The following is an 18,220-nucleotide window of genomic DNA, read 5'->3' on the forward strand; positions in this document are numbered from 1 at the left end:
TCTCCACAGTAAACCTTGCTTCTTTTCCTTTCTTAGGATGCCACCGCATTCGAGTGCAGGCGCGGCTCCGTAACGTTCCGTTCTGTTCGCTAGGCCACTGTCAGGATCCCACCCCTGACAGAGACCCCCCTGAATCTTCCCCTGCAACACCCTCTGCCACAGGATGTTGCCTGGTTCCAACCCAGTCAGCTTCTGACTAACTTCCTATCCAGCCCCCAGTTTTACCAAATTGTGAGGAGTGGCCTAATACATAGAACCCTTTGCTCCCCCTGGTGCCAGAATGTGAAGTGTAAAGTGTGACTGTGATACCTGGTCAGGCGAACTCCTTAAGTGCCATCAGATGTACCATCACTCCCCTTAGCGGCGGAGCGTCAGTACTGCAACGACCAGGACTCTGGGGCTAGGAACTGCAATCTCCAAGGCATATTAATTTTAAGACTGCCTGATTGCGGAGAGCCATGGCTGCACAGTACGGAGGTGATGGCTCACAATGCACTGTTGGAACGCGTGTCTTGTGAAGGCAGAGGTTGAGGGCGCAGATGGAGGCCCTAGAGGAGATAGAGGAGGCAGAAGCAGTGGAGGAAGTGTTAAATGTAAAGGTTTGGCCTGCAAACCTAGGGGATTCCAAGACTTGTGGAGCAGTGCCTGTCCCCACAGCCACCAGAGTCACCCAGTGCCCAGTCAGCAAGATGTAACGCCCTTTGCTATGCTTACTCGTCCAAGTGTCTATGGTGAAATGCACCCTGGCAGACAGAGAATTTGTCAAGGAGCGGATTATGTTGTCTGCTACATGCTGGTGTAGCGCAGGCACAGATTTCTTAGAAAAGTAATTGCGATTGGGTAATTGGGACTGGAGACTGTGACAGCAATCAGCTTTCGGAAACCGTCGTTATCCACCAGGCGGAAAGGCAGCATTTCCATGGGCAACAAATTGGAGATGGTGGAGTTCAACCTCTTAGCTTTGTCATGCGCAGGAGGAAACAATATTTTCCGTGATCACAACTGCGGAACCGTGGGCTGGCTGCAGTGCTGTGAGAAGGCTGAGTACAGTGAACTGGACAAACTGCCGGACCGTGAGAGAGATGCAGGTGAAGATGTTACTGTGGATTGAGAAACTTGTGGTGTGATCGCTCTCTGAGATCGGTCAAAAACAGCAGGCATGTCCGCATCCGTTACAGCTGAAGGCGGCCGCTCAGTGTGACTCGATCGGGTAAAGAACATGAGGCTCTGTGGTCAAAGACCTGCGTCTCAATAGTTGGTATGGTACAGAGGAGGAGGAAGAAGAAGCAGATGCGATTGATGGGGCGGCTGATGGTGGTTACTGTCTGCTGGTCTGCATTTCTGCGCAGTGGGATTCCCACAGTAAAGCATGTTGATTGTTCATGTGAAGGTTCATACATGTAGTAGTCAAATTATTGCAGTTTTTACCTTGACTCAGTTTTTTTTTGCAAAGTTGGCAGATTACGTGAGTTGGCTTATCCTTTGCAGTCTCAAAAAAGACCCAGACTAGGCAACCCTTGCCACCCCTGCGAGCTGCAGACCCACGGACACTGCTGGTCAGAGGCACAGTTATGGCTCAGGATGTATCGCTCGTCATGGCTGCATCAATACGTGTCTGCGACAGATGGCGCAACATAACCTCATCGTCTTTCTCCTCAGATAACCTACTCACTTGTGTACCTCTATGTTCATACCAACCGGGATCTAACACCTCATTATCATCCTCTGTGTAATTACATTCCTTGCCATTGGAGTCACTCTCCTCCTCTTCTTGCCCAGACAGCACAGTACAGTCTGAGTGAGCCTCAGATATCTGAGTCTCATCAGGATCACCTCCCCTGATGTGTTAGTGTCTGATGACGAGGGTCAGGATGCTGTTCAGACCCTACTTTGTCCTGCTACGGATCCAAGCGAAAAAAAATTTGGGCATCAGAGCAGATTTCCTTCTCTTGACTCTGCATAGCTTTTGAGTACACTTCAGATGAAGATGGCATAGAATGTGTTAACACATAGCACTGGGCTGCAGGGGTCTTGTGGCTCCGGAGGTCTCTGCAAGTCTTAGCACTGGGCTGCAGTGGTCTTGTGGCTCCGGGGGGTCTCTGCCAGGCTTAGCACTGGGCTGCAGTGGTCTTGTGGGCTCAGGGGGTCTCTCCCAGTCTTAGCACTGGGCTGCAGGGGTCTTGTGGCTCCGGGGGTCTCCGCTAGTTTCAGCACTGGGCTGCAGGGGTCTTGTAGCTCCAGAGGTCTCTGCCAGTCTTAGTACTGGGATGCAGTGATCTTGTGGCTCCAGGGGTCTCCGCCAGTCTCAGCACTGGGCTGCACGGGTCTTGTGGCTCCGGAGATCTCAGCCAATCTTAGCACTGGGCTGCAGGGGTCTTGTGGCTCCGGGGGTCTTCGCCAGTCTTAGTGGAGCGCCCCCAGATGCAGGGCAGTGGGGTACTCTGTACCGGGTCCCTCGGTCTTGGTTCTGGGGATATCACGGTGGCCCGACCCGGTCCGTGGCCCTGCTATGGGGCGCCCAATTAAAGGTGATGAAAGTTTGTCAAGTGTTCGTGATGCCACCTGTGGTATTCGGTCAGGGTGACCGACGCTGCTAGGGGTCCACTGGGGTGATGGAATGGCAGCTAGATTGTATACCTTCCCACAGGTGAAGTATGTCCCCAGGACTTCCCTTGATGAGTAGATAGTAATGGTGTAGATCACAGTAAATGACGAGGACACAGGGTTGCAGTCTCTTTACCTTTTAACTGAAGGCAACGGCATCCACAATCCAGAGCACTGCTAACAGGGCTGGCTGAGACCGGCCGGTCCGAAGGCACATCCAGAGTTCCCTTTGCAGGTGGAAATCAGTAGCCTTCCTACTAGCGCCTGTGTGTTATTGTACCTCCCTGCTGAGCACCACGGGATAGTCCTCACAACTGTCGTGTATGTTTCGGTTTCTCTCTCTACGTCCCCCAGATGATATGGATAGGACGCACACGTATGACGGGGTAGGCCTGGAGCTATTTTATAGGGACCCTAGAGATGCCCCTCTCCCACAATTTGCCTCCGTTGTCTTCATTAGGTGTAAAGGTTGGACAGCCAACTTGAAATTAACTGCCCTGCCATAGTTCAGAGTAATGCGTAGAGCCAATCACTCCCTCGGCGTTCCGGCCGCCGGCTATGCGCCTCAGAAGGACTCCTCCTGGTGTTATCTCCTAGTGCTGTGATCTCGATTCTCACTTCTCCACAATATACTTCGCTTCTTGTCCTTTCTTAGGATGCTGCCGCAATGAAGTGCAGGTGCAGCTCCGTAACGCTCTATCTTGTGCTAGGCCGCTGTCAGGATCCCACCCCTGACAGGTCCTCCCTGGGTCTCCCCAGTCAGCTTTCTCTCTCTGACTCGAAGTTACCGGGGCCGAGCCCAGTCAGCTTCTCCCTAACTTCCTATCTGACTCCCAGTTTTACCAGAGAGTGAGGAGTGGCCTAATAGATAGAACCTGTTATGGATCTGGTGGTTAGGTGCACCAGGAATGACCTGATAGTTAAACACGGAATCAGGACGAGCTCTGGGGAAATGGGAACTTTGCTGACCGCAAACCCTACTCCTATCAACACAACTAGAAACAGCCGTGGAGCGTGCCTGACTCTGCCTAGACGCCTCTTCACAGCCTAAGAGCTAACTACCCCTAAAGAAAGGAAACAAAGCCTTACTTGCCTCAGAGAAATTTCCCCAAAGGTAAAAGCAGCCCCCCACAAGTATTGACTGTGAGATAAGAGGAAATCACAAACACAGGATGAAATAGGTTTTAGCAAAGAGAGGCCAGTCTAACTAAACAGATTGAGGATAGAAAAGGGATCTTTGCGGTCAACACAAAAAGCTACAAAAAACCACGCAGAGTGTGCAAAAAATACCCCCACACCGACTCTCACGGTGCGGTGGTGCCACTCTGCACCCCCAGAGCTTCCAGCTAACCAGGTAGTTTCATGATAGCAAGCTGGACAAGAACTTAGCAAGAAAAACCATATATAACAAATGAACAAGCAGGAACTTAGCTTGTGCTGGAGTAGACAGGTCCTCAGAAAGATCCAGGAGAGATCTGAACCAGTACTAGAACATTGACAGCTGGCATGGAGTAACGATCTGAGTGGAGTTAAATAGAGAATCCAGCCTAGCCCCAAACGAGGGCAGCTGGAGAAGGAATCTCAGAACCAGCAGCTCCACTCACAGCCACCAGAGGGAGTCCACGGACAGAACTCACCGAAGTACCATTCATGACCACAGGAGGGAGTTCGAGAACGGAATTCACAACAGTACCCCCCCTTGAGGAGGGGTCACCGAACTCTCACCAGAGCCCCCAGGCCGATCAGGACGAGCCAAATGAAAGGCACGAACTAAATCGGCAGCATGGACATCAGAGGCAACAACCCAGGAATTATCCTCCTGACCATAGCCCTTCCATTTGACCAAGTACTGAAGTTTTCGTCTCGAAATACGAGAATCCAAAATCTTCTCCACCACATACTCCACCTCCCCTTCGACCAACACCGGAGCAGGAGGATCAACGGAGGGAACCATAGGCGCCACATATCTCTGCAGCAACGACCTATGGAACACATTATGGATGGCAAAAGAAGCAGGAAGGGCCAAACAAAATGATACAGGATTAATAATTTCAGAAATCTTATAAGGACCAATGAAACGAGGCTTAAGCTTAGGAGAAGAAACCTTCATAGGAACATAACGAGATGATAACCAAACCAAATCCCCAACACGAAGTCGGGGACCAACACGGCGACAGCGGTTAGCGAAACGTTGAGCCTTCTCTTGGGACAAGGTCAAATTGTCCACCACATGAGTCCAAATTTGTTGCAACCTGTCCACCACAGAATCCACACCAGGACAGTCCGAAGGCTCAACCTGCCCTGAAGAAAAACGAGGATGAAAACCAGAATTACAAAAAAAAGGCGAAACCAAAGTAGCCGAACCGGCCCGATTATTAAGGGCGAAGTCAGCTAATGGCAAGAAGGTCACCCAATCATCCTGATCCGCAGAAACAAAGCATCTCAGATAAGTTTCCAAAGTCTGATTGGTTCGTTCGGTTTGGCCATTTGTCTGAGGATGGAAAGCCGAAGAAAAAGACAAATCAATGCCCATCTTAGCACAAAAGGACCGCCAAAACCTTGAAACAAACTGGGAACCTCTGTCAGACACGATGTTCTCCGGAATGCCATGCAAACGAACCACATGTTGGAAAAATAATGGAACCAAATCAGAGGAAGAAGGCAATTTAGGCAAGGGTACCAAATGGACCATTTTAGAGAAGCGATTGCAAACCACCCAGATGACCGACATCCTTTGAGAAACAGGAAGATCTGAAATAAAATCCATGGAAACATGCGTCCAAGGCCTTTTCGGGACCGGCAAGGGCAAAAGTAACCCACTGGCACGAGAACAGCAGGGCTTAGCCTGAGCACAAGTCCCACAAGACTGCACAAAAGAACGCACATCCCGCGACAAGGAAGGCCACCAAAAGGACCTAGCCACCAAATCTCTGGTACCAAAAATCCCAGGATGACCAGCCAACACCGAACAATGAACCTCAGAGATAACTCTATTAGTCCATCTATCAGGGACAAACAGTTTCTCCGCTGGACAACGGTCAGGTCTATCAGCCTGGAACTCCTGCAGCACCTGCCGCAAATCAGGGGAGATGGCAGACAGAACCACCCCCTCTCTGAGAATACCAGCCGGCTCAGGAACCCCAGGAGAATCAGGCACAAAACTCCTTGAAAGGGCATCAGCCTTCACATTCTTAGAACCCGGAAGGTACAAAACCACAAAATTGAAACGGGAGAAAAACAGCGACCAATGAGCCTGTCTAGGATTCAACCGCTTGGCAGACTCGAGATAAGTCAGATTCTTGTGATCTGTCAAGACCACCACGCGATGCTTGGCTCCTTCAAGCCAATGTCGCCACTCCTCGAATGCCCACTTCATAGCCAACAACTCCCGATTGCCAACATCATAATTACGCTCAGCAGGCGAAAACTTTCTCGAAAAGAAAGCGCATGGCTTCATTACAGAGCAATCAGAACTTCTCTGAGACAAAACAGCCCCTGCTCCAATTTCAGAAGCATCAACCTCGACCTGAAAAGGGAGCTAAACATCTGGCTGACACAACACAGGAGCCGAAGAGAAATGACGTTTCAACTCCTGAAAAGCCTCAACGGCCGCAGAGGACCAATTCACCACATCAGCACCCTTCTTGGTCAAATCAGTCAATGATTTAACAACACTAGAAAAATTAGCGATGAAGCGACGGTAAAAATTGGCAAAGCCCAGAAATTTCTGAAGGCTCTTCACAGATGTAGGCCGAGTCCAATCATAAATAGCTTGGACTTTAACAGGATCAATCTCGATAGTAGAAGGGGAAAAAATGAAGCCCAAAAAGGAAACCTTCTGAACTCCAAAGAGACACTTAGATCCCTTTATAAACAAGGAATTAGCACGAAGGACCTGGAACACCATTCTGACCTGCTTCACATGGGACTCCCAATCATCCGAAAAGACCAAAATATCATCCAAATATATGATCATGAATCTATCCAGATACTTTCGGAAGATGTCATGCATAAAGGACTGAAACACAGAGGGAGCATTAGAAAGGCCGAATGGCATCACCAGGTACTCAAAATGGCCCTCGGGCATATTAAATGCTGTTTTCCATTCATCGCCCTGTTTAATACGCACGAGATTATACGCCCCTCGAAGGTCTATCTTGGTGAACCAACTAGCCCCCTTAATCCGAGCAAATAAATCAGACAGTAGAGGCAAAGGGTACTGAAATTTGACCGTGATTTTATTAAGAAGGCGGTAATCTATACAAGGTCTCAGAGAACCATCCTTCTTGGCCACAAAAAAGAACCCTGCTCCCAATGGTGACGACGACGGGCGAATATGCCCTTTCTCCAAGGACTCCTTTATATAACTCCGCATAGCGGCATGTTCTGGCACAGACAAATTGAAAAGTCGTCCCTTAGGGAACTTGCTACCAGGAATCAAATTAATAGCACAATCACAATCCCTATGAGGAGGTAGGGTACTAGACTTGGGCTCATCAAATACATCCCGGTAATCCGACAAAAACTCAGGGACTTCAGAAGGAGTGGAGGAAGAAATTGACAATAATGAAACATCCCCATGTACCCCTTGACACCCCCAACTGGACACCGACATTGATTTCCAATCCAATACTGGATTATGGACCTGCAGCCATGGCAAACCCAACACGACCACATCATGCAGATTATGCAACACCAAAAAGCGAATATCCTCCTGATGCGCAGGAGCCATGCAGATGGTCAACTGGGTCCAGTACTGAGGCTTATTCTTGGCCAAAGGCGTAGCATCAATTCCCCTCAAAGGAATGGGATGCTGCAAGGGCTCCAAGAAAAAACCACAGCGCCTGGCAAACTCTAAGTCCATCAAATTCAGGGCAGCGCCTGAATCCACAAATGCCATAACAGAATAGGATGACAAAGAGCAAATCAGAGTAACGGACAGAAGAAATCTAGGCTGTACAGTACCAATGGTGACGGACCTAGCGAACCGCTTAGTGCGCTTAGGACAATCAGAGATAGCATGAGTGGAGTCACCACAGTAAAAACACAGCCCATTCTGACGTCTGTGTTCTTGCCGTTCAGCTCTGGTCAAAGTCCTATCACATTGCATAGGCTCAGGCCTCTGCTCAGAGGATACTGCCAAATGGTGCACAGTTTTGCGCTCACGTAAGCGCCGATCGATCTGTATGGCCAAGGACATTGATTCATTCAGACCAGCAGGCGTGGGGAACCCCACCATAACATCCTTAAGGGCTTCAGAAAGACCCTTTCTGAAAATTGCTGCCAGGGCACACTCATTCCACTGAGTAAGCACAGACCACTTTCTGCACTTCTGGCAATATACCTCCGCTTCATCCTGACCCTGACACAAAGCCAGCAAAATTTTCTCTGCCTGATCCACAGAATTCGGTTCATCATAAAGCAAACCCAGCGCCAGAAAAAACGCATCTACATTACGCAATGCAGGATCTCCTGGTGCCAGGTCGAATGCCCAGTATTGAGGGTCGCCACGCAACAAAGAAATAATGATTCTTACTTGCTGAATAGGGTCACCAGAAGAGCAGGGTTTCAGAGCAAGAAACAGTTTACAATTGTTTTTGAAATTCTGAAATTTAGATTTATCCCCAGAAAACAAATCAGGAACTGGAATTCTAGGCTCCAACATAGGATTCTGAACTACATAATCTTGAATGTTTTGTACCCTTGCAGCGAGTTGATCTACACTAGAGGACAGACCTTGAATGTCCATATCCACACCTAAGTTCTGAACCACCCAGAGTTTAAGGGGAAAAGAAAGGCAAAACACACTGCAGAGAAAAAAAAAATGGTCTCAGAACTTCTCTTTTCCCTCTATTGAGATGCATTAACACTTTGTGGGCCAGCTGTACTGTTATGGACCTGGTGGTTAGGTGCACCAGGAATGACCTGATAGTTAAACACGGAATCAGGACGAGCTCTGGGGAAATGGGAACTCTGCTGACCGCAAACCCTACTCCTATCAACACAACTAGAAATAGCCGTGGAGCGTGCCTGACTCTGCCTAGATGCCTCTTCACAGCCTAAGAGCTAACTACCCCTAAAGAAAGGAAACAAAGCCTTACTTGCCTCAGAGAAATTTCCCCAAAGGTAAAAGCAGCCCCCCACAAGTATTGACTGTGAGATAAGAGGAAATCACAAACACAGGATGAAATAGGTTTTAGCAAAGAGAGGCCAGTCTAACTAAACAGATTGAGGATAGAAAAGGGATCTTTGCGGTCAACACAAAAAGCTACAAAAAACCACGCAGAGTGTGCAAAAAATACCCCCGCACCGACTCACGATGCAGTGGTGCCACTCTGCACCCCCAGAGCTTCCAGCTAACCAGGTAGTTTAATGATAGCAAGCTGGACAAGAACTTAGCAAGAAAAACCATATATAACAAATGAACAAGCAGGAACTTAGCTTGTGCTGGAGTAGACAGGTCCTCAGAAAGATCCAGGAGAGATCTGAACCAGTACTAGAACATTGACAGCTGGCATGGAGTAACGATCTGAGTGGAGTTAAATAGAGAATCCAGCCTAGCCCCAAACGAGGGCAGCTGGAGAAGGAATCTCAGAACCAGCAGCTCCACTCACAGCCACCAGAGGGAGTCCACGGACAGAACTCACCGAAGTACCATTCATGACCACAGGAGGGAGTTCGAGAACGGAATTCACAACAAGAACCCTTTGCTCCCCCTGGTGGCCAGATGGTGAAGTGTAGTTTGTGACTGTGATACCTGGTCAGGTGCACTCCTTTAGTGCCATCAGACGTACCATCACTCCCCCTTGTCGAAGAGCGACAATACTGCAACGACCAGGACTCTGGGGCGCTGCACTAGTACTGGGCTGCAGTGATCTTGTGGCTCCGGGGGTCTCCGTCAGTCTCAGCAATGGGCTGCAGGGGTCTTGTGGCTCCGGGGATCTCCACCAGTCTCAGCACTGGGCTGCAGGGGTCTTGTGGCTCCGGGGGTCTCCATCAGTCTCAGCACTGGACTGCAGGGGTCTTGTGGCTACGGGGGTCTCCGCCAGTCTCATTAGTGGGCTGCAGGGGTCTTGTGGCTCTGGGGGTCTCCGCCAGTCTCAGCACTGGGCTGCAGGGGTCTTGTGGCTCCGGGGGTCTCTCTGCAGTCTTAGCACTGGGCTCAGTAGCAAAGCTACCGAGGGGGCAGAGGGGGCGGGCGCCCCGGGCCCGGTGCTCGGAGGGGGCCGACCCAGAGCTACGCAATGGTAATTATATCGGTGCGTGCAGCGCGCTGATACAGTTACCTTCTGCGGCAGAGCAGGGAGAATCGATCTCCCTGCTCTGCCGCCGGCCGCTATGGTGCCCCTGAGCAGGCGGGGGAACCCGGTGCCAGCAGTGGGCCCCCCGCCTGTCATCGCAGGGTCAGCTGTACCGGCATTTAGCCGATATAGCTGACCGCAAGGATGAGGGAAGGAGCGCTCAGCTCTCCTTCCCCCATCATCCCCCTGTCAGCGTCTGACATTGGCGACGCTGACAGGGGGCGCGATGATGTCACTGCCCGGCACCCGCTGTCAGGAGACAAGCGGGAGCTCAGAGCAGCGCAGGAACCAGGAAGAAAAGAGGTATTTTTTAAGGGGGGCTGCCTTATAATACAGGATCTGCCTATGGGGGGTCTGCCTAACACTACAGGGTCTGCCTATGGGGGGTCTGCCTAATACTACCTGGTCTGCCTATGGGGGCTCTGCCTAATACTACAGGGTTCGCTTGTGGGGGGGTCTGCTTACACTACAGGGTCTGCCTAATACTACAGGGTCTGCCTAAGGGGGGTCTGCCTATTGGGGTCTGCCTAATACTACAGGGTCTGCCTATGGGGGTCTGCCTAATGCTACAGGGTCTGCCTATTGGGAGGTCTGCCTGATGCTACAGGGTCTGCCTATGGGGGGTCTGCCTAATACTACAGGGTCTGCCTAACGCTACAGGGTCTGCCTATGGGGGGTCTGCCTAATACTACAGGGTCTGCCTGTGGGGGGTCTGCCTTATACTACAGGGTCTGCCTATGGGTGGGTCTGCCTAATATTCAAGGGTCTACCTATGGGGGGGTCTGCCTTATACTACAGGGTCTGCCTATGGATGGTCTGCCTAATACTACGGGGTCTGCCTATGGGGATGTCTGACTTATACTACAGGATCTGCCTATGGGGGTAGTCTTATACTACCGGGTCTGCCTATAGGGGTGCTGCCTTATAGTACAGGGTCTGCCTATGGGGGTGCTGCCTTATAGTACCAGGTCTGCCTATGGGGGTGCTGCCTTATAGTACCAGGTCTGCCTATGGGGGTGCTGCCTTATAGTACAGGGTCTGCCTATAGGGGTGCTACCTTATACTACAGGGTCTGCCTATAGGGGTGCTGCTTTATAATATAGGGTCTGCCTGCAGGGTGCTACCTTATACTTAAGGGTCTGCCTATGGGGTGCTGCCTTATACTACAGAGTCTGGCTATGGGGAGTGCATTATACAATACAGAGTAGGCCTATGGGGAGTGCATTATACTATATTGAGGACTATCTGGTACATTATACTATATTGAGGACTATCTGGTGCATTATGCTATAAAGAGGCTATCTAGAGGGGCATCATACAGTGTGGGGATTACAGTGCTGGAGCCATCAAACAGTTTTAGGCTACTAAGGGGTCAGTGTACTGTGTATAAGAGAGCATCATGCTGTGTATAAGGGAGCTGTACAGGGGGCAGACTCGGGACATTATTAAACGTAAAGTGGGCACTTCTTGTTATAGGGGAACTCAGGTTATTGTGACTGTCAAAGGAGCACACATGGCAATATTACTTTCTAGGGGCAAAATATGGGCACTGTTTTCTAGGGCACTTGCATTCGGCATTACTATATTATAAAGGGGTGCTTTAGAATTTAGAGGGCACACAGAACCACACAGCAGGTGCAGTAATAGGGACACATACGGCAGCAGCGGCTCAGTATTGGGGTATCAGGTGCAGTAATAGGGACACATACGGCAGCAGCGGCTCAGTATTGGGGTATCAGGTGCAGTAATAGGGTCACATACGGCAGCAGAGGCTCAGTATTGGGGTATCAGGGGCAGTAATAGGGACACATACGGCAGCAGCGGCTCAGTATTGGGGTATCAGGGGCAATATTAGGGACACATACGGCAGCAGCGGCTCAGTATTGGGGTATCAGGGGCAGTAATAGGGACACATACGGCAGCAGAGGCTCAGTATTGGGGTGTCAGGGGCAGTAATAGGGACACATACGGCAGCAGCGGCTCAATATTGGGGTGTCAGGGGCAGTAATAGGGACACATACGGCAGCAGAGGCTCAGTATTGGGGTATGAGGTGCAGTAATAGGGTCACATACGGCAGAGGCTCAGTATTGGGGTATAAGGTGCAGTAATAGGGACACATACGGCAGCAGAGGCTCAGTATTGGGGTATCAGGGGCAGTAATAGGGACACATACAGCAGCAGCGGCTCAGTATTGGGGTATCAGGTGCAGTAATAAGGACACATACGGCAGCAGCGGCTCAGTATTGGGGTATCAGGTGCAGTAATAGGGGCACATACGGCAGCAGAGGCTCAGTATTGGGGTATCAGGTGCAGTAATAAGGACACATACGGCAGCAGCGGCTCAATATTGGGGTGTCAGGGGCAGTAATAGGGACACAAACGGCAGCAGAGGCTCAGTATTGGGGTATGAGGTGCAGTAATAGGGTCACATACGGCAGCAGCGGCTCAGTATTGGGGTATCAGGTGCAGTAATAGGGACACATACGGCAGCAGCGGCTCAGTATTGGGGTATCAGGAGCAGTAATAGGGACACATACGGCAGCAGTGGCTCAGTATTGGGGTATCAGGAGCAGTAATAGGGACACATACGGCAGCAGCGGCTCAGTATTGGGGTATCAGGGGCAGTAATAGGGTCACATACGGCAGCAGCGGCTCAGTATTGGGGTATCAGGTGCAGTAATAAGGACACATACGGCAGCAGCGGCTCAGTATTGGGGTATCAGGGGCAGTAATAGGGTCACATACGGCAGCAGCGGCTCAGTATTGGGGTATCAGGAGCAGTAATAGGGACACATACGGCAGCAGCGGCTCAGTATTGGGGTATCAGGGGCAGTAATAGGGACACATATGGCAGCAGCGGCTCAGTATTGGGGTATCAGGTGCAGTAATAGGGACACATACGGCAGCAGTGGCTCAGTATTGGGGTATCAGGTGCAGTAATAGGGACACATACGGCAGCAGCGGCTCAGTATTGAGGTATCAGGTGCAGTAATAGGGACACATACGGCAGCAGCGGCTCAGTATTGGGGTATCAGGGGCAGTAATAGGGACACATATGGCAGCAGCAGCTCAGTATTGGGGTATCAGGGGCAGTAATAGGGACACATATGGCAGCAGCGGCTCAGTATTGGGGTATCAGGTGCAGTAATAGGGACACATACAGCAGCAGCGGCTCAGTATTGGGGTATCAGGAGCAGTAATAGGGACACATACGGCAGCAGCGGCTCAGTATTGGGGTATCAGGTGCAGTAATAGGGACACATACGGCAGCGGCTCAGTATTGGGGTATCAGGTGCAGTAATAAGGTCACATACGGCAGCAGTGGCTCAGTATTGGGGTATCAGGGGCAGTAATAAGGACACATATGGCAGCAGCGGCTCAGTATTGGGGTATCAGGTGCAGTAATATGGACACATACGGCAGCAGCGGCTCAGTATTGGGGTATCAGGTGTAGTAATAGGGACACATACGGCAGCAGCGGCTCAGTATTGGGGTATCAGGGGCAGTAATAGGGACACATACGGCAGCAGCGGCTCAGTATTGGGGTATCAGGTGCAGTAACAGGGACACATACGGCAGCAGCGGCTCAGTATTGGGGTATCAGGTGCAGTAATAGGGACACATACGGCAGCAGCGGCTCAGTATTGGGGTATCAGGGGCAGTAATAGGGACACATACGGCAGCAGTGGCTCAGTATTGGGGTATCAGGTGCAGTAATAGGGACACATACGGCAGCAGTGGCTCAGTATTGGGGTATCAGGTGCAGTAATAGGGACACATACGGCAGCAGCGGCTCAGTATTGGGGTATCAGGTGCAGTAATAGGGACACATACGGCAGCAGTGGCTCAGTATTGGGGTATCATGGTCAGTAATAGGGACACATACGGCAGCAGTGGCTCAGTATTGGGGTATCAGGTGCAGTAATAGGGACACATACGGCAGCAGCGGCTCAGTATTGGGGTATCAGGTGCAGTAATAGGGACACATACGGCAGCAGCGGCTCTGTATTGGGGTATCATGGTCAGTAATAGGGACACATACGGCAGCAGTGGCTCAGTATTGGGGTATCAGGTGCAGTAATAGGGACACATACGGCAGCAGCGGCTCAGTATTGGGGTATCAGGTGCAGTAACAGGGACACATACGGCAGCAGCGGCTCAATATTGGGGTATCAGGTGCAGTAATAAGGACACATACGGCAGCAGCGGCTCAGTATTGGGGTATCAGGTGCAGTAATAGGGACACATATGGCAGCAGCGGCTCAGTATTGGGGTATTAGGTGCAGTAATAGGGACACATACGGCAGCAGTGGCTCAGTATTGGGGTATCAGGTGCAGTAATAGGGACACATACGGCAGCAGCGGCTCAGTATTGGGGTATCAGGTGCAGTAACAGGGACACGTACGGCAGCAGCGGCTCAGTATTGGGGTATCAGGGGCAGTAATAGGGACACATACGGCAGCAGCGGCTCAGTATTGGGGTATCAGGGGCAGTAATAGGGACACATACGGCAGCAGCGGCTCAGTATTGGGGTATCAGGTGCAGTAATAGGGACACATACGGCAGCAGCGGCTCAGTATTGGGGTATCCGGTGCAGTAATAGGGACACATACGGCAGCAGCTTAGTATTGGGGTATCAGGGGCAGTAATAGGGACACATACGGCAGCAGTGGCTCAGTATTGGGGTATCAGGTGCAGTAATAGGGACACATACGGCAGCAGTGGCTCAGTATTGGGGTATCAGGTGCAGTAACAGGGACACATACGGCAGCAGCGGCTCAATATTGGGGTATCAGGTGCAGTAATAAGGACACATACGGCAGCAGCGGCTCAGTATTGGGGTATCAGGTGCAGTAATAGGGACACATACGGCAGCAGTGGCTCAGTATTGGGGTATCAGGTGCAGTAATAGGGACACATACGGCAGCAGCGGCTCAGTATTGGGGTATCAGGTGCAGTAACAGGGACACGTACGGCAGCAGCGGCTCAGTATTGGGGTATCAGGGGCAGTAATAGGGACACATACGGCAGCAGCGGCTCAGTATTGGGGTATCAGGGGCAGTAATAGGGACACATACGGCAGCAGCGGCTCAGTATTGGGGTATCAGGGGCAGTAATAGGGACACATACAGCAGCAGCGGCTCAGTATTGGGGTATAAGGTGCAGTAATAGGGACACATACGGCAGCAGCGGCTCAGTATTGGGGTATCAGGTGCAGTAATAGGGATACATACGGCAGCAGAGGCTCAGTATTGGGGTATCAGGAGCAGTAATAGGGACACATACGGCAGCAGCGGCTCAGTATTGGGGTATCAGGGGCAGTAATAAGGACACATACGGCAGCAGTGGCTCAGTATTGGGGTATCAGGGGCAGTAATAAGGACACATATGGCAGCAGCGGCTCAGTATTGGGGTATCAGGTGCAGTAATGGGGACACATACGGCAGCAGCGGCTCAGTATTGGGGTATCATGTGCAGTAATAGGGACACATATGGCAGCAGCGGCTCAGTATTGGGGTATCAGGTGCAGTAATAGGGACACATACGGCAGCAGAGGCTCAGTATTGGGGTATCAGGTGCAGTAATAAGGACACATACGGCAGCAGCGGCTCAGTATTGGGGTATCAGGTGCAGTAATAGGGACACATGCGGCAGCAGCGGCTCAGTATTGGGGTATCAGGGGCAGTAATAGGGACACATATGGCAGCGGCTCAGTATCGGGGTATCAGGTGCAGTAATATGGACACATACGGCAGCAGCGGCTCAGTATTGGGGTATCAGGTGCAGTAATAGGGTCACATACGGCAGCAGCGGCTCAGTATTGGGGTAACAGGTGCAGTAATAAGGACACATACGGCAGCAGCGGCTCAGTATTGGGGTATCAGGTGCAGTAATAGGGTCACATACGGCAGCAGCGGCTCAGTATTGGGGTAACAGGTGCAGTAATAGGGACACATACGGCAGCAGCGGCTCAGTATTGGGGTATCAGGGGCAGTAATAGGGACACATACGGCAGCAGCGGCTCAGTATTGGGGTATCAGGTGCAGTAATAGGGACACATACGGCAGCAGCGGCTCAGTATTGGGGTAACAGGTGCAGTAATAGGGACACATACGGCAGCAGCGGCTCAGTATTGGGGTATCAGGGGCAGTAATAGGGACACATACGGCAGCAGCGGCTCAGTATTGGGGTATCAGGTGCAGTAATAGGGACACATACGGCAGCAGCGGCTCAGTATTGGGGTATCAGGGGCAGTAATAGGGACACATACGGCAGCAGCGGCTCAGTATTGGGGTATCAGGGGCAGTAATAGGGACACATACGGCAGCAGCGGCTCAGTATTGGGGTATCAGGTGCAGTAATAGGGACACATACGGCAGCAGCGGCTCAGTATTGGGGTATCAGGTGCAGTAATAAGGACACATATGGCAGCAGCGGCTCAGTATTGGGGTATCAGGGGCAGTAATAGGGACACATACGGCAGCAGCGGCTCAGTATTGGGGTATCAGGTGCAGCAATAGGGACACATACGGCAGCAGCGGCTCAGTATTGGGGTATCAGGGGCAGTAATAGGGTCACATACGGCAGCAGCGGCTCAGTATTGGGGTATCAGGTGCAGTAATAAGGACACATACGGCAGCAGCGGCTCAGTATTGGGGTATCAGGTGCAGTAATAGGGACACATACGGCAGCAGAGGCTCAGTATTGGGGTATCAGGAGCAGTAATAGGGACACATACGGCAGCAGCGGCTCAGTATTGGGGTATCAGGTGCAGTAATAGGGACACATACGGCAGCAGCGGCTCAGTATTGGGGTATCAGCAGGATGAGGAGTTTGTGCATGTCACGATATGGTATGAAATATCATGTAAGTTTAGTTCTGTTGCTAGCATGCTGTGGGTTAAAAACCCCCCTTCCCTTTCACTCAGCCAAGAGCTGCCTTGTCAATGTACATGGGGAAGAGAGTTTTATTGACGAAAGGTATTTACGATCAGTATTTCCTGTGGGGGAAAGTGCCCAGCTTTAACTAGATTAGAACCTTCCAGAAAATGAAAGTCTTTTGTTCTGTGTTTGGAAGATATTAGGCAAATCGTTTAAGTTAAGACCACGAAAACATATATTTGTAATCTCCATCGAAGGAGCTACCCATCACTCTAAACATGAGCTTTTAACTCCATCAGGGGAAGAAGTAGGGATTTCTCTGTAAATATACATCCCAAATAGGACATATTTGGTCTCACTAGAATGCCAGCGATAATACGAGATGAATGCTGGTTGTATTACGGCTATGAGATGTTCAGCAGCGGAATTACAAGTCTTAGAAAGATTTAGCTTATACTTAGTCAGAATGCAGAGAGAGGAGGGACTTGGATAGCCAGCCTTTTTGGTGATGTCACCAGGTTAAACTATAACTGTTTTGGCCGGACTCCAGAGTCTGTCTGTTGCTGGAAGAACATGGGGGTCTGACCTGAAGAGCTGTACCTCATGCATTGGGATTTTTGGGAGCCCCTCCCCCCTAGCATGGTGTTTGCCTGAACTGATATGAACTAAGAACATGTGAGTTATCTTTTCTTCCTTTAATCCCTTTATTTTCATAATTACCTTGTACATATTTGCAATTGTCTCACTTGTAACATCTTTGTAAAATATTTTGATAAACACTGCATAAACTTTATGGGTATATTATTTCATGCCAGTTATTTCTCCATGCTCTAAAAACGTACCCTGTCTCTTGAAGGGAAAGTACGCTACTGTTTTGGGGTTTGCTTCGGACCCGTTTAATCGAGGCTGGTGGCAGTGATACCGTGTACTGTGCAGGCCTTTGGGTTTCACTGTAGCGACTGCGGCTTGATAATTATTGTTCCTGCCTGAGTGGGAGTAGTTATCGCGTCGCTGCAGCGCGCCCAATAGCCAGTACATAGCAGGCAGCCTTTCTGGCGACCAAGTACCCTAGGTGCAGTACCTAATCTGACCTGAGAGTAAGGGGGGCGCCAGAGAGCTGCAAGTGTTAAGTGGAACTGTAAGCGGGATATACACAAATCCCTGCAGTTCATGGTATATTGAAGAGCAGTGGGATACCTAAAATAAGCCCCTGCTGTAAACTAAGAGGTCAATAACCTTGTGTGTGTTCTTTTCATCACATTGTGGCAGTGGAGGGATAACTAGGATAAGCCCCTCTGCACATGTGATAGCCGTCCGCTGGTCTAAAGTTACCCCGATCCGTGACATATTGTGGGCAGCGGCTAAGGGATCTTGACAGTCGCGGTGTGAATCGTGACATATTGGTGGCAAGGCGGTGGGATATTAGAGCATT

The sequence above is a fragment of the Ranitomeya variabilis genome, chromosome 4, assembly GCF_051348905.1.
Source record: "Ranitomeya variabilis isolate aRanVar5 chromosome 4, aRanVar5.hap1, whole genome shotgun sequence".
NCBI lineage: Eukaryota > Metazoa > Chordata > Amphibia > Anura > Dendrobatidae > Ranitomeya > Ranitomeya variabilis.